This window comes from Mastomys coucha, unplaced genomic scaffold (genome assembly GCF_008632895.1).
Source record: "Mastomys coucha isolate ucsf_1 unplaced genomic scaffold, UCSF_Mcou_1 pScaffold22, whole genome shotgun sequence".
Classification (NCBI taxonomy): Eukaryota; Metazoa; Chordata; class Mammalia; order Rodentia; family Muridae; genus Mastomys; species Mastomys coucha.
In genome coordinates this window covers 103332387-103343817 of record NW_022196905.1, presented here as the reverse complement: position 1 = coordinate 103343817, position 11431 = coordinate 103332387, and the positions used below count along the sequence as shown (strand labels likewise).

The 11431-nt window shown below is 49.0% G+C and overlaps 1 protein-coding gene across 7 annotated transcripts in view; it reads left to right on the top strand.

Moving 5' to 3' along the window:
* Window positions 1–11431, top strand: part of Fbrsl1 (fibrosin like 1) — a 93121-nt gene that overhangs the window by 18177 nt on the left and 63513 nt on the right. The window lies entirely within an intron of this gene.

Sequence of the window (11431 nt, the reverse complement as noted above, 5' to 3'; positions counted from 1 at the left end):
GTCCCCTCCATGGGTATCAGGCCTCTGATGTTACTGTGCTCCTTACATGTGCTGCTTTGTGATGGACAACTCCTGGGAGAGGTCACACAGCCACCCTAAGGACTTGGAGCTGTTGGGATCCCTCAGCATCTTTTGGTGCCTCTTGCCAACACTGTCTTTGCATCTCTTGAGTCTCCCACGCCTGTGTGCAGGTGTGAATGGTGTGTATATGTATGCCTGTATATGGTGGAGATGTGTGATGAAGTGCCAGCCTAGGCCTCACTCTCCTGTCTTCCCCTCACTTCCTCTTCCCACCGATGTAGTATTCCCTGCCCTGAGCACAATGGCTTAGGTGACTGGGGCCACACTGTGGATTTGGTTGGCTAGGTTTTAGGTCACAGTTTCTTGGCGATGGGGTGATGCTAGTGTCTACTTGAAGATCCTCCAACTATGTGAGAGATGTGAAGGGGTGGTGTCTGAGTGGCTGCTTCCCCACCCCTCAGGGCTCTTCCTCCACCCCAGAGGCATGGTAGGGCAGCTGGAAGCCCCTACCTGAACTCTTTATTCCCGTTATAACAGTGTTCAGCCCTGATTTTGACACCTGTTACTACAGAGACATCTTTGGGCCTGCACCTGTCCCACAGCCCACACTACCTGTGATCAGGGGTTGTTTATCCCCGCCCCAGTCCCATCTCAGGGCAGCCCCACACTGCAGTCCAAGCCGCCCCAGTCCCACCTCAGGGCAGTCCAAAGTGCATAAACTGAGCCCCTGAAGGGGAAGTGGCCAGAACAGAGGACACTACTAGACTTGTAACTTCTGTGCTGGCTCCCTGGGGTTCGCCGCAGTCTTATGTGGTACCTGTTTACCCTGTTTACCCCTTTCTGTTGTTCAACTACAGCCTCTGAACTGAGAATTTGGGACTTATTTTTCTGATTATAAAAATAAAAAGTGCCATGCCATTTTTATAACATTACTAGTGTTTTTTAACTTAAATAGATAATCTGTGTCCCGTGATTTATTCCATTGGGTGGTTTTATGTATCTAGATTTGGCTTTCCATTTACTAAGTGCTAGAGAGAGGGTCCTATGAGTCTGGGAAGGCACTGCCTTGGCCATGACCCAGGCATAAGCAATAGAGGTTTGAGGGGGGTGTTGAATTAGATCAGGAGGGCAGGATTTATGTCCCTCTGAACCAGGCCTACCCATGCCAGTGGTTCGAGGAGGGTTGGTTGCATGGGAAATCTTATTCTTGGTTAGGCACTATACCCACATAGGTCCTTCTGTCCTTCCTGGGGCCAAAGAGTCCTTTTAGCATCCTCTACTGCCCTGCTTAGCCTAGTCCAGGGTTGAAAGACTAGTTAGTTGTTAGCATTTAGGTTGAGGTTGCTATAGCCAGCTGGGTTTCTGCGACTGGGAACTAGGACTTGGCATTGTAAACACTTGATAAGGAAAACTACTTGAACTTAGTGGGCCAGAACAGCTTAGCAGGTAGAGAGGTGTTTGTGCACAGGCCCCATCCCTGGATACCACAAGGTGGCAGGAGAGAACAGACTCCTGAGAGCTGTTCTCAGACCTTCATAGCAGGCACTGACACATGTATGCTTGCATACATTTACACAATTAAAGACTACATACACCCAGCATGGGGAAGGTGGCATCACCAGGATCCTGATGGCTGGGTCACATACATGGGCCATATTCTGGAACCTGTCTTGGGGAGCTGCTGTTGTGTGGTACATGTAATTCTGAACAGCTGGAGATCCAGGTTCCTCTGTATTTGTCAGATTCTAGTGTTGCTAACTCAGCTGTCTGACAAAGGCTGTGTGGGCCTTCCAGGATATGCAGCTGGGAATATGGGCACTGAGGTGAGGTTGCCTGGAGCTGCCCTGGAGGGAAGCTTGGGTCCTGACAGCCTTAGTGGACAGTAGGCTCATCCTAGGTGGGGTGACATGGGTGGGGTCTAGAAGACCCTTTGGAAATGGACCTTTGGAGCAGTGCCATCATCTGATTGGCCATTAGCATCTACTTAACTGTTGCTAGGGCCTCTGCACCAGGTTCAGTGTAGCTCTCCTTTGTGTGAGTGAGGTGGCATAACCAAGGAGGAGAAAGAAGCCTGAAGAAGCCAACGGGGGTCCCCACTGAGTGTAGCAGGAAGACGAGCCCTGTGAGTAGTTGTAAGTCCCCTTTGTAGGATCTGGAAGTAGAGTGATCCTTGGGTTTTACCATGGCTGAGTCAGAATGTGAATAGGGGCGGCACAGGAGGGAAGGATGCAAGCACAAGGTGCCTTGAACATCACCTTCCCAAGGTATTTGCATTTAAGTTTGCTGACTTAGGCTGGAGAGATGACTCGGTTAAGAGCAGTGACTGCACTTCCAGAGGTCCTGAGTTCAATTCTCAGCAACCACATGATGGCTCACAACCATCTGCAATGGGGTCTGACACCTTTTCTGGTGTGTCTGAAGAGAGCAATGGTGTACTCATATACATAAAATAAATCATTTTTAAAAAAAAAGCTGGGCGGTTGTGGCGCACACCTTTAATCCCAGCACTTGGGAGGCAGAGGCAGGAGGATTTCTGAGTTAGAGGCCAGCCTGGTCTACAGAGTGAGTTCCAGGACAGCCAGAGCTATACAGAGAAACCCTGTCTCGAACCCCCCCCCCCAAAAAAAAAACCAGAAAAAAGAAAAAAAGAAAGTTAATTTTGCTTACTTAAAGCATTGCCATTTTAAGATGTAATTATGAAAGTACTCAGTAATGGATTAGGGGTGCTCACCTGTGATCCTAGCACTTGGGAGAACGAGGAAGGATCATGAGTTTGATCAGCCTTAGTACTTAGACCTTGCCTTTAAAAGTATCACTGAGATGTATGTATGTGTTTGTGTAGATCTGTGCTTCTGCACAGTGTTAGAAAGCTAGCCCAGGCCCCGAGGGTACAGGAGACATGTATTGGGGGTGGGAGCTAGCAGAGTCAGGCGCTTACAGGGTCTCGGATAACTCCGTGATAGCAGCTATGGGAAAAAACTCCCTAGTCAGTCTATGAGGCCTAGGCTTCCAAGAGATAGCCAGTCATTGGAGGGCCTCAGGAGAGGAGTGCAAGGTGAGAGCCTGGAGGTAGGAGCCATGGGAGAGGACGGCTTGTTGGCTTGCTTCCTTGTTCATGCTCAGCTCCCTTTTCTACACAGCCTAGGACCACCTGTGTGAGTGATAGACCCACAGGGGACTGGGAATGGCTACACAGTCAAATCTGATCAAGGTTTTTTTTTTTTCAGTTGAGAACTCTTCCCAGGTGATTCTAGGCTGTGCCAAATTGACAATAGAACGTAACTTGGACAAGCAATAAGATGAAAAATCCCTTGCTAAATTAACCAAGAAAAACCCATGCTGCCATTTCTTAGGTGCCATAGACATGAAGTAGATGATCAGGAATGGGTGTATTGCAACCAAGCCAACAACTGAGTGATACAGATACATTTCTCAAAAAATGTAGTCACAAAACTGATATAAAGCTAGGTATTGATGGCAAATACCTATGATCCCAACATTTGGGGGACTGAGGCAGAGCATGGCAAATTGTTGGTCATGGTGGTACCCTATCTCTACTGCTGTCTGGGTGGCAGGGATAGTCTGAAGTACCCTGTATCTGCTAGCCTGAATTTGAGCATGTGTGACTTCATCTCCAGGGCCCACTCCTTCGTCAGCTCCCTTCTCTTCCCCATTACACGACAATCTGTTGTTGGTATTTTAGACACATTATGTTGTTGACACCTGGTGTAGCCTCTATAATCTGGACAGCCCAATAATCTCCCCAGTGTCGGCATACCACATAGCCAAACCAGGACTCTAACACAGGCAGTAGCGATGCCCTTGGCCATCTGCACAGACTGGCTAGCCTCTAGGTGGGTAGGCAGTGGGGTTTCTCTGTAAGTATGGTCTGTGTGAGAGGGTCTTTATAGTGAGTGTTCCCTCTACCCCAGTTTGAAACCCAGTCTCCCAGGACCTGACTTGTCCTTGGGCTAACTCACCTTTGTGGGGTTTTTTTCCAGCTGTCCTTGTGTGGTGACCCCTTTGCCCACCTTTCCACAACTAGGCCTATCTATCCATATTGTCCTGGAGCGCTCCTGTGCCTGCCTCACTACAATTGCCTACCATAGTTTGCTTAAGTTTTCTGGGCAGTTTGGGCAAGGTAGATCCCATTGAAGGAGGTGTGAGCTTGTCTCACAGGAAACCAGTTCTGTCCCTTGCCTAGTCTGTGAAACTAGCTCATCATGACAGCCCACCTTCAAGGTTATCAGGAGGACGGGTGAGTTTGACTTGCTCTGTCTTTCTTTAGCTGGCATCTGGCAGAATCTGCTTATGATTGTGATCAGAAGTTTCTGCCCCTTCAGGTGTTGGGAAGTCCCCGTTCCTGAATGCCAGCTTTGCAATCGCTGCATGCCTCTTCACCTTTGCCAGGCTACTTTCTCAGCAGGGCCCAAGACCTGTGGCTCCCCCGTTGCTCAGTGAGCTGGAGATGGCTCCCTCCTGAGGATTGGATGATACTTTCTTTTTGTTTTGTTTTTGTTTGTTTGTTTGTTTGTTTTTTCAAGACAGGGTTTCTCTGTGTAGCCCTGGCTGTCCTGGAACTCACTCTGTAAACCAGGCTGGCCTCAAACTCAGAAATCCGCCTGCCTCTGCTGCCTCCCAAGTGCTGGGATTAAAGGCGTGCGCCACCACTGCCCGGCTGGATGATACTTTCATACTCCAGTACTGTCTCCTCTGTGTGTGTGTGTATACACATATAGTAGGAGGAACTTAATTTTTTTTAATATTTTTTTATTTTTGACAATTGCATGCACATATATAAGGTATCATATTTCCTGCACTGCCTTTTCTAGCTCGGCAGCATCCCCTTTTTAGGCCTCTGTCTCTATCCCTATAAATGGTGTCACATATGTCTTCAGGATATGGAAATGAGAGGTAGAGAGTAAATCAGCAAGGTATGTTGACTATACCCTGTAATTCATCCTCACCTACATAGTTCAAAGCCACCCTTGGCCGCTTGAGACCCCGTCTTTAAAAAACATAAAAAGGTACTAATAGACTTTAACTGAATGTATAATGGCTACTATTGTTACTATGATTTTGGTGGTTTCTTCTCATACCACTTGGCTGGTTTGAGGCCCACACCCTGGAGGCTCATCAGTCCCCTTCTTTAGCACTGCTGTGGCCAAGGCAGACTGTTTGGAGTGTGACAGCTTTGTGGGGAAACACCTTTGGGTTGGGATGGGGGATGCATTCAGGACCCAGAGTGCAGGCTGGGGGGAGACTGCTGAAGTTCCATTGGGGCCCCACAGCTCCATGCAGATCCCCGTGGAAGTGAAATGGAACCAGGCTGTGGTTTAGATCTGGGGCATCCCTCAAGGCCTGTGTTCTAAGGCTCAGCGTCTGGCATTGCTGGAACACGGTTGAAACCCTAGAAAGTGGGGCTTAGTAAGAGGGAGTCAGGTCACTGGGCACATGCTCCTGAAGGGCATTGTAGCTCCTGGACCCTCCTAGTCTCTGTCTCTTGTTACTCCTCATGCCTTTGCCAGGCCGTGTTGCCTCACCACAGAACTAACCTGTCTGAATCCTACAAGGATGTAGAGAAGTGTGAAGATGGTCAGCACTGCTGAATGTGGGAACATATCATGCCTGAGCTTCCCTCCAGTGGGCCTACTGTGCCAGGCAGAGGTGAAGACTCCCTGCTGGCAAGCTCTCACGCTATGAATTAGGGAGAGAAATCAGCCAGCAAGCAGTCTGTTAACTAGTAAGCTTTTACATATGGTGACAGAATACTTGAAGTAAACAGCTTATGAGAAAGACTTGGGCTCATGGTTTCAGAGCCTCAGGCTGGTCTCTTACATGTGATTCCTAGGGTTTCCACTGTGTCCCAGCAGTTCCAGAGGCTGGCTGTGAGGGATGCCCTAGAGCTAAACCCCAGCACAGCCCCATTTTACTTTCACAGGGAGCTGTAGCAACCCAATGAGTCCCGTCCCCCACCACCCCTCCCCCAACCCCACCCCCAAGACAGGGTTTCTCTGTATAGCCCTGGCTGTCCTGGACCGCACTCTGTAGACCAGGCTGGCCTTGAACTGAGATCTGCCTGCCTCTGCCTCCCCAGTGCTGGGATCAAAGGCGTGAGCTACCACCGCCCGGCCCAGTGAGTCTTTTAAACCACCCACCAACATATAGAAATGGTATAGTTCTAGAAATAGCAGACAGAGCTTGTGTTAACCCAACTGAGCCCAAAGGAGATGAACATAGAACTTTGCTGACATAAGGGGCTCACTGAAAGGGACTTTCCCAGTTGGAGTCCAAATGCTAATTACCACCATGAGAGTGCTTCTCCTTTCTAGACTGTGTCTGACATAGCAGGACTTCAGTGCCAGGCTGTATAGTGGGCACCCATATGATCTGTGTGAGCTCCAGCTTAGTTACAGGTCCGTTCTTCTCCACCCAGGTGTTACACCCAGTCTTGTTGGTTGGTATGGAGGGAAAGCTAGGGATCTGCTAGTACCTCCCCAGAAGGCATGATCTGCCTTGCATGCCTATCACATTTACATGAATATTCTCTTCCCTTGGCATCTGTGACCCTTCTCTGGGCTGTCCATCATCCCTGTCTCAGCAGACACGAATATTTTCTGAGGCAGAGATGGATTTGTGCTTTTTTTGCCCATATGGCTCATGCTGTGAGCAAATGATCACTCAGCAACAACATAGGTATTTGGAACTGTGCCAGTAACTGGAGCAAAGTGGAGAGCAATAGCAAGCCACTTGGAAATTGAACTTGGGTCTTCTGGAAGAGAAATACATGCCCTTAACCACTGAGCCATCTCCCTACCCTCCACTGGGGACAGTAGTAAACAACAGTGACATCTTGATGCTAATGGGGAAAGAAGCAAATGGAGTGTCTTTGCCTGGTAGATCTGGGATGGTTACATGAGAGCTCAGTTTTGAAGGGAGAGGTCTATATGGAGTGCTCATGTCTGGAGCCACAGCCAGGTACCTGTGGAGGGGAAGTGTCGGGTATAGTCAGCAATGCTCAGTGAGTGCTACTGGCCAGGGGTAGGGGACCATCCGGACTGCAGACAGCTAAACAGAAACGGTGAGTTTCCCTGCTGTGCTGGCTGAGGTCTTTTGCTGTGCCAGCACCTGTTGTAGGATCTCACATGAGAAGTCAGAACTCAAACCTGACAATGAATAAGAGCTATGGTTGGGGGAACAGAGAGCATCAGAGATAGTCACAGCACAGCCTTGTTCAGCATGCTCTTGCTATGCTGAAGTCTGGTTGCAGCACTGTGAGATCCAGTGAGTAACTTGGGTAACTTGAGTCAGTCCTAAGCTTAGACCCAAGATGTGCTATAGCCTTCAGAGTCCTTCTGATGATCGTGGGTCAGTGACCTGAAGATGTAGGAGCAGAGGTCAATCTCCTGAAAAGAATAGGATGCTGGAGGGCTAGAGCATGGGCACAACATCTATAGGGAATGCATTGTGTGTACAGGACATACCATGTACATATGGTATAAAATGCATATGGGAGGCAGTGTACACATAGATGTATTGTGCACATAAAATGCCATGTATTCAAGGGCTGCCCTACCCTTGTCCCCATCTTTCAAACGCAGAAGTTAGGTGGACTGTAGGAAGTCACAAGTTGAGCATTTGTCTAGGTGTGGAATAGTTTGAGGTGGTTTGTCTGTCTCCCTGTGAATACTCTAGCATGGATGTGACTCATCAGACTCCTGCACACCATCCAGGTCATGCTGTGCACTTACTCAGGGTTGCTGTTCCTACTGTCTTGTGTGTGTTCTCAGCCTGAATAATGGGATTCTGGAGTCCAGTGGGCCTCTGTCCCCTTGAAGTGCTTTAGAACATGAAGGTATCTGGGGAACAGGTTAGATGTGTACACTATATAGTACACATTTCATGGACAACCTCGATCATGTACATGATCACATGTGTGTCCATGTGTGCTCTCTGGGTCTGGGTTCTGGTAGACTTTCTAACTTCTGCAAGTGAAAAGGGATACTTCTGGGCCCTTCATCATCTGCTCAGCAACAGGTGGCTCAGGGTCCAACCCTTGTACAGGCTAGCTCTGGACCCCAAACCTCAGTGTATTTGAGTACTAGAGTAAACCACGTGTTTCCTGCCTGGGGACAGCAGTTCACTTGGCCCCCAGCCCTGGAAGCAATCACTTCCATGTGCAGCCTGGTGTTGAGTAGGGAGGAAGCGCCTCATTGCTAGAGCCACCATTCATGGCTACTGGAGCCCTTTCCCAGCCTGCTAGTCTGGTTGTGTTGTTTAGTGGAACTCTGTGGAAATTGGCAGGCATTTCTGGGGGGTTACCAGAAACAAAGCCAGCTTACCACACAATACTGCCTTTGCTTTGGTCCTGCCAATTGGGGTGAGTTAGGACTCTTTCCACCCTGCCCTCCTGTCTGCCCAAGGAGTGTCAGCTAAAGCCCTGTGTGTATTCCAGCCTTTGGCAGGCACTGGTGCCAAGGAGTGGACCCCCCCACACGCAGTCAAGTTCCTACTGATCATATGTGGTACTTGCAGAAATCCATGCACTGTACTGTATGTACCTCAGTTTCTCTGTCTGACCAGTTAGCAAGGTGCACATGAATAACACTGAACAACAGGTCCAGGTGCGAGTTTCTGTCAGCTTATTGTAGTTTCTATGTCCCATGTCCTACCCAGTCTCACACTAGGCATTCACTAGTACATGCTGGCAGAGACTGCTGGATGGTGGGAAGCTGCCTGGCTCACCAGCCTACTCCAACTGAATTTATGGACCTTGGGACATGCTGGGCTGCGAGATCAGTGCATTGTAAGCTAGCTTGGGACCCCAGCAGGACAATATTGGCCTTTCTCTGAGGTCTTATGAGCTCTCTCTGTCAGGACCCCTAATCATTGCTCCACCTCCCCTCATGTCACTTCCTGGAACTCTCCTGCCCCTTGTCTGGGAGCCTTCTTTCTCCTTGCAACTTCCTCATAGATCTGCACAGCCCAGAGCCAAGGGCTAAATCCCACCAAAACTGAGGGTCCATGAAAGTTCTACCCCCAAGGCTGCCAAGTTGGCTTCTAATCCTGATTCTTGGAGCTGCCAGTGACCTTAGGCTTGTGAGCCCTCCAGTGCTGTCCAAAGATGCCTTGGGCTTATGCTACTGTCTGGCAAGTACATGGTCAAGAACAATTAAAGCCCATGGCAAGAGAGGTGGCTCAATGTTAACAGCACTGGATGCTCTTCCAGAGGACTTGGATTCAATTCCCAGCACCTAGATGGTTGTTCACAGACCTGTGTAATTCCTGTTCCAGGAGATCTGATGACCTCTTTGGGTCTCTGTGGGCAATGCATGCACATGGTACACACACATACATATAGTCAAAACACGTCTACACAAAATAAAAATAAACAAATATTAAAAAAAGAATTGTAAACCAGATAGCTCAGTGGGTAAAGGTACTTGCTGCTAAACCTGGCAACTTGTGTTCAAATTCCTGGGACTCACATGGTGAAAGGAAAGTTTCCATATGTTGTCCTCTAAGTTCCATATACGTACTATGGCATGCATTCTCACATGCATATATACACAACACAATGTATAAATTAAGCTCCTACATGAGGCTGGATGAGAGACCAGACGTGAGGCTCCACCAGCATGGCCAGCCTATAAGACTAGTAAAATAACTGTGGTCTCAGAGGTGACCTCAGAAACCCACAAAGGACGACAAGGGGGAAGGTAGAGATTGAATGTGGCTTCCCCCCACCCCCGCAACCCCAGGGTACGTGTGCAATTGCATGGACTCCATGCTGGCGGACATCCTGCTCCACATCCAAGCTCAAAAGAACTGCTCAGAAGTCACCTCCTGCCCATGGCTTTATAAGGAAGCTGTGTGTGTAGGCACAGTACCTATGGCCGTGGCTTTGTAAGGACGCTGTGTGTGTAGGCACAGAACCTATGGCTCCTCCCTGAGACTTAGCTTCCAACTATTCCCTGTAAACCTCCTGGGCTGCTGAGGTTGCACAGGAGCCTGTAGGCCATAGTCACCCAGGCATGTTGCAGGAGAAAACTTCAAATAGTTGAAGTAGCCTTGACCTCTGTTCCATGTCTTGAAGCCTCCTAAACTGGAGCATACAAACTAGCCCACTGTTGTCCATCAGAATGGTTATGTCACAGAACAGATAAAACATTGCCCAACATAGGCAGTAAGCTTGCCTTCCTTGTGGCACAGAGTAGCCTTGTGGTGGTCCTCCCACCTTTCTCTACAGTTTGCCACCTTGGTACCTGCTGCTGTCTTTTGGGCTGTTTTGTTTTTTCCACATGAACTGTGAGACATGTGATTGTGAAAGGTTCATGCATGGAGAGGTATGTGTCTATATGTCCATTGCCCAAAAGAGCCCAGTGTACAAGAACACAGGGAATGTTGGCGTGTTGGTTGGTTGACTATTTAGTTGGCTGGCTGGCTGGCTGGCTGATTGGATGGATGGATGGATGGGTGGGTGGGTGGGTGGATGGATGGATGGATAGATAGATAGATAGATAGATAGATAGATAGATAGATAGATAGATTGGTGGGTGGGTGGGTAGATGGATGATGAGCTGATTACTTGGGTGGATGAGTAGGTAGACTGGTGGCTGGTCTACAAGGCCCAAAAGTAGGTATAAGTATAGATATTCTCACCTGCCCCCTACCCTGGAGCAAAGAGGCCACCTCTGGCTCCAGGCAGACACAGAGGTCCAGGTACACTGAGCTCATCCTTCCATAAATGCTAGAGATGGAAGCATGGCATCTCCCCGCCTCTGGCATAGCTAATAGGAAACTTCCTCAGAGTGAGTAAAAAGCAAGAGACCAAAGGGCAAGCAGGTGGTACTGTTTTGTCTGTGACCTGGTCACAGAAGCTGACAACTGTTCCATGTGTCTGTGACTGCAGTGGTTTCCAGAATAAAGGACTCAGCTCTATAAAACTGTAGGAAGTGGGGTTTTCTTTTTTCTTTTTCTTGATTTTTTGAGACAGGGTTTCCTCTGTGTAGCCCTGGCTGTCCTGGAACTCACTCTGTAGACCAGGCTGGCCTCGAACTCAGAAATCTGCCTGCCTCTGCCTCCCAAGTGCTGGAATCAAAGGCATGCGCCACCACGCCCAGTGTAGGAAGCGGGGTTTTCAATCTGAGGACAACTACTTAAGAGAGGAGAGCAGACAGCAGCCCACTCCACCTACAGGGTTCCATTACAGAGTCATAGGGTACAGCAGTCACCCCACTTCACCCACAGGGTTCCATTACAGAGTCATAGGGTACAGCAGTCACCCCACTCCACCCGCAGGGTTCCATTACAGAGTCATAGGGTACAGCAGTCACCCCACCCCACCTGCAGGGTTCCATTACAGAGTCATAGGGTACAGCAGTCACCCCACTCCACCTACAGGGTTCCA